Genomic DNA, 6,331 nt, shown 5'->3' on the forward strand with positions numbered 1-6,331 from the left:
TCCATTTTTCCCTACTCACTTTGAATTCTGCAAAGAAGTAAATAAGTGTAAAGACACAGCTTGGTAAACACAGCGTGGGGTACTGAGCCGCACCTTTAAATATTTTAAAAAAAGGGGGGGGGGCTCAAAAAAACCAAGATTAGATTTGAATGATCATAGTAGCTAATTGTCTGTCTGAATTCTGCATTAACTAGCTTCCTTAGGCAGGAAAACAGCTGTTTGTCAGCTCTAAAGTTTGGTAGCACAGTCAGACAAATGTTAATGTCCACCCTCAAGTATCCTATTACAAGGACGGCATCTTTTAAACCATGCTACTGTTACATAATTGTAAGTCGGTGGCTTCAGATGCAATACTATCAGTGAAACTTAGCACTGTGAGTAAGAGGAGCCAGTATTCAGCACGGCAGAAATTAGGTTGGAATGCATTTTGCCTAGGTTAGAAATTTAGTCTCAAATATTTAAGGCAAACTGTTCAAAGGGCTCCTAAATACATATTTTGGCTCCAGAGGGAGATTTTCAAAGATAGGAAGCGCAGTTAGCTGCCCAGCTCCCAGTAAAAGTCAGTGGAAGCTGGGTGCTTCACTTCCATGTGTGCCTTTGAAAATCTTCTTTCTAATGCAGTGGCCTGATTTGCAGATGTACTGGGCACTCAGAGTTCCCATTGACTTAAGACGGACGGATGGATGCTTAGCAGCTCAAACTTATATTTGGTCCAAATGTGATCCCTTAAAGGCACAGCCCTTCCCCTCTGACACACACCCTGCACTGGGGACCAGGGAGGAGCTTGGTGTATGTCCTTCTGACAGCTCTAGCTGGCCAGGGAATCTTCTCACACCGGAGGCAGTCCCTGGAAGTGATTGCTGCCCTCTGGTTTAAGGATCCTTTATGTTACCAGAACAACATGAAGGGGCTTAAGCACAACAGAGAATTAGGTCATCTATGCATAGTGCAAAATTATTATATAAATGTAAACATGCTTATTATCTTCTTAATAATGGTAAAAAAAAAAAAAGGAACATCAGACCTAGATGCCATGTGATCCTGAATTTATGATGTCTTTTATTGTGTTCTCGCTGGCTCACAATTATACGGGTAAGCTCCAAGCATGAAAAGCCAGAGAACAGAATCTAAAAGCAGAGTTTAAAAAGAGATAGAGAAAAAGACAAAATCATCACTAGACAAAGACTGTTTAACTACGGGACACATACTCAACACCTGGAGATCCATGGGACTAGTACAGCATTTGTTCCAAAACCTGACAGGGTGGGAACAGAGAATTACTGATGCAGAGGCTAATTGAATTAATATGTAAAAACCCTGGACACCATATGGCCTCAGTTAGGTATTGGTCCTTAGCTGTTTCTTACCAGCTGGTTGCTCATTATTACATTCTTAAATCAAACAATCATTTTCATATCTGACCCGAGGCATCTGATGCCATCTTTGCTCAATGCTTGTAAAATGAAACATCTGTTCTCCATTTTGGCATTAGGTGAGAATTCATGTTGGGACTTTTGCTCTGTAGATGGTACATCAGTACCAGTTGCAGATGCATTAAGATCCTTGGGTCAGGGATTGTTCCACTCAAAAAGAGGTTAAAATAATTTAGCTGCTAATATAGTTATGGCCAAACTATTTTAAAACTCCATTACATAAAGTGTGAGGGGCATCATGGGTGACATTTGTCACCCATGAGTCCTTTTCTTAAGGAAACTGTGTATTAGGTTTATTTTGTTCTCCCCCACCCCCAATTTCAATTGGTTGTAATTTCTACTTAATTATGGATCTCTTCTCCTACAGTTGGTAGTTAGATTATTCTCTTATTAGGAAACATGACTGCAGGACTTCAGCTACATCTGCATCTCAATATTACAAATGATATTGTTTCAAATCTAAGGAATATGGTGAGCAAAACTGCATATAATTTTGATTACACACAAACCTACCATGAAAACTGCATACTCCATTTAGGTTCCTTTAATGTTTATTCCAGAGGAATTTACAGAGACACTTACGCCGTCTCCACATCATGAGACACATCTCATTCAGGATACAGATGGGCCATGCTGAAAATTCAAGGGGGTTCTGATCCAGGGGTTTGATTTGTTATAGAGAAAATGACCTGTGATACCATCTTAGATACAGATCCAAGCTACTTCAGTGATGCTGGTGTGTTCAGATCCAGATTTATTTTGTTGTTGGAGTGAACAGAAAACATAATTATGTGTGTAGTTTGTCTGACCTATATGTTCGCAGGAAGGAGGCCATGCATTACTAAGCACAGACAGATAACACAACTGCCACACTTTTATCCGCTGCTTTTTTCTTCCTGCAACAGTTATGCTAAATACCAGAAAATCTTTCTTTCCTCTTCCAGTGCACAGACAGCACATATAAATCAGCCATCCATGTGCATGCTTAGAAATAGTTCCCAGCACATCCAAACAGTTGCAGCCTTCATTTATAAAATCGTTTATAAGGGACATATAGTCCAGAAATCCTCTTACAGAGAGAACAGCATGGAATGTTAAACAAGTTCATATCAATACTATTCTAGAATTCTATTCCCTGTCCTCCAGTAACATCTCCAAAATGTCTCTATTCTTGCAGCACCCCATAGTTCGATCCAATCAGCTTCATTCACAAATCTGCTTCTCTGTTTACCTTGGTGACAAACTATTACAAATAGTCCTTAATGTGTCCTTGATGTTAATGATATTCACAGTACAGGCAAGTTCCACTGAACTGCTGAGCAGTCATCCCTCACTTTGCTCAGGAGGCGGTGTCTGAGGTCAGGAGGGCAAGGTACGAGTGACCTGTGCCCTGGCATTCTTCTTCTTCTTCGAGTATGTGCAACGTGGCACATGAGTAGGGTTTATCACCGAATTGGGTCCCCTGGTTGGTCATTAGCTTCCCCGGCTCAGACCGGGTATCAACGGGGAGCGTGACATGAACGCTGATCCATGCCCCCCTACCCTGGCATTAACTGGAAGGCAAACACATTGTACAGCTCTACTTGTTCCTTATTGGGTATACACACACATACACACAAGTAGCATGTTTGAAAGGCTTGCTTCAATGCTATAACCTAACCAAACTGTTACACAAACTGGGACTGCAGTTGTGCTTACCTATGTCAAGTGGAAATAATAAAAAACACTCTGAGACAGTATCTGCGCCTTATGGGGCCTCAAACCTGATTAGGGCATTTGGATGCTACTAAAATAGAAAGACTAAAAATAGTAAGAAATGAGGTCCTATGTTTATCCATAGATCTCAAAGCACTTTACAAAGTATCATCATTTCTGTTTTACAGATAGAGAAACTGAGACAAGGAGATGTTTAAGTGACTTTGCCTAACATCAAAGAGGGAGGTAGTGGCAGAACCAGGAATGTGATCCAGATCTCCTGACTCCCAGTATATGGCCTATTCACTAGACCACTCTGTCTCTCAGTGGGGAAAATAACTCATTCTCCAGAGCAAGACAACATTCACAGCCACACCTGCCTAAGATTACTGCTCCTCCCACCTAGAGCCTTCCCTGCTTGAATACTGAAGAATGACCCAGGTAAGTCGTAGCATTCCATTGCTTTCTTTGAAATATGAATGGGCCATCCCAGCAAGGGTAGTACAGGGAGTAATACTTTGATGCTTGAGACTATGGTTCTCCAATTCTGGTAATTCTAGCACAGGTATGGCCAAATTTACTGACCCTCCGAGCTGCATACAATAATCATCAGAAGTTCGAGAGCCCGTGCTTGAGGTTTCTGCCCTGCAGGGTCAGGGGAGGGGATGGGGTCTCAGGGCTTCTGCCCCTTGGGGTGCACTGGCTGGGGCACGAGGCTTTAGCCCTGTTCCTGCTGAAGTCCCAAGCCCCAGCAGGTGCCTTCTGCAGGGCTGAAGCCCCGAGACCCCCTCCTTGCCGGGCAGAAGCTCCTAGCCCCACCATCCCACTGCAGCCCAGAAGCCCCAAGCTCTCCCAAGCAGTCTGGTAGGCAAAGAATAGGGGTGCTCTGAGAGCTGCACTTTAACTGTAAAAGAGCCACATGTGGCTAACGAGCCATGGTTTGGCTACCCTTGTTCTACTATAATAAGACAGTGGTGCATGAGAAGTTACAGCGTGAAGCCAGTTGTTGGAACACTGCCAATAAAATGTGTATGTGTATGAGTGTGTGTGTGTATGAATGAACTGGATTTACTTCTCACAAGACAGTACAGTCAGTCAGCAAAGAAATGGTTAAATAGAACAAGCTCTGTGGATCTCCATTGTTTCTTTGCTGTATTGATTGGCCTTTTTGGCACCAGGCTGGCCATACTGTTTTGTTAAACAGTCTCAAAGTGGGCAAAAGTCTCTTATTATGAATTGTAGCATCCACAAATTTTGCCAATTCCAAATAGTTTCCTCCCATGTCACCTCCCACTAGCACATTCAGTGCTGGCAAACATCTTCAGACAAAGATAAGAACAACTTTCACTTGATTCCACTTCATGTGTTTTACTAAATGATTTCAGCTTGGAATCCTCCAGCCCATACATCACCAGCAGCAATCCATGGGTCCTTCTGTGGGAAGGATCTTGACCTAGGACATCAGAGTAGCCACGGATCTAAACCTCATTGGATTATTTTTTCAGTATTTTATCAAAGAACACAAATATCTCAGTGGTAACTGCTAGAACAATCTCATTGTATCCAAACCACAAATTAGTTACGACAGCGATCAGTGCCAAGGCAATCCTTATACATAAATAAAATGACTCAAACTTTTTGGATGAATCTTTTGATTCTATATTCTGTCACACTCAGCTGTGCTATTGAGGTGGTGATCCACGTATAAATGAATCAAAAGGTGACATACTTGGCTGGGTTAAATCCAAACCTTGGTAAGTACCCAAAGATGTACCAAGCAGAACTTGATGAAGAACTGTATCCAATGTTCTATGTAGTTAACCCATGTACTGCAACCTTTTACATCCATCTTGTAGACTGATGAATGTGGATTCTCATAGACTCATCCATGACATATTGAGAAATAAATTCCTAGGTCTCGTTTTGAGAGATCAACTGAGTCACTGATCCTGAACACTCCTAAAAATGACATAATAAATGCTACGGAGTTACCAAGCTACCAAATAGTTACCAAGGAGTGCAATTATTGCACACTTTGTCTGGTTTCCAGTAAAACTGTCAGTACTTGATGAATGATGTTGTGCTGTCTAGCTGACAACTCCCTGTTGCCTCCTTTACCCCTTTAACATTCTTCTCACTGAAAATACTGGAGCTGAGATCTGGGCCCTGCCTGCCTTGGGAAAAGAACTGCCCCACCTACTGACAAAAGACCAGCCAGGGAATAAGCCTAGCTTCCGCCATTCCTGTGTAACACAGATAGGACTACCTGTTAGGTTAGAATTAACCAGATCCCATATAAACCTTTACTCCTGCAGAAAGTAATGTATGTTAATTATACACGTCCTTAGACTAGATCTATCATGTGCTGAGAGCTAGCCACTTCCATTCCCCTCCTCCTAGTCTGGATACCGTTAGCTACCAAAGGGCTTTTGGTATTTGACGTGGCTGTTCTTTAACCTCCGGTGCCAGTAACCTGAAACAAGACTGCTGGAAACGAGAGAGGGAGAGTCGGTTATTTGATTACAGCCCATGGGCACATGCCTGGCCTTCATGGGTATATTAAGTAAGAGACATTTTAAAACAAAACCTCGCTCAGTAACCTTATCGCAGGCCTGAATCCACTGCCCATCTGTTAACTCCCTGGACTCCCTATATATTCTTAAGTGAGATATCAGTGCCAATGATTTGAAGAACTTTTCACCCAAAATTACCATTGCCATAATTATGGGGGAAAATGTTCCAGGGATATAGCTTCATTAACTCAATGCTGTTAGCCAGACGTCTGCACACCTGGGAAAACAAAAGCCAAAACCTTTCCTGCTAACGTATCTGTAAATAACTACAAATCCCTGTTGGACACAAGTTGTTGTTATCCTATGACATCAAATGCTCTACAACTATGATTGGAAATGCCAGATTCTCCCTTAATAGCTCTAGAAAATAATGCCATTACTTTTAACATTTCATTATAGGTTCAATCGGGCATTGTAAAAAAATCTGTCATGGAGAAATGGCTCTGCAAACAAAATCAAGGTGACAAATTAATGATTGCATCAGCCTGTGAAAGCTGTGCCAGGCACCTCAGGAAAGTGTAATTTAATTCTCCCTCAATCTAACTTGATGCCCAAGAATGTAATAACTTCATTGGGACTCTCTTTTTAGGGGGGAATCCAAAATCCTTGGCAACCACCCTTAAGGTCATC

This window comes from Chelonia mydas, chromosome 7, assembly GCF_015237465.2.
Source record: "Chelonia mydas isolate rCheMyd1 chromosome 7, rCheMyd1.pri.v2, whole genome shotgun sequence".
NCBI classification, from domain to species: domain Eukaryota; kingdom Metazoa; phylum Chordata; order Testudines; family Cheloniidae; genus Chelonia; species Chelonia mydas.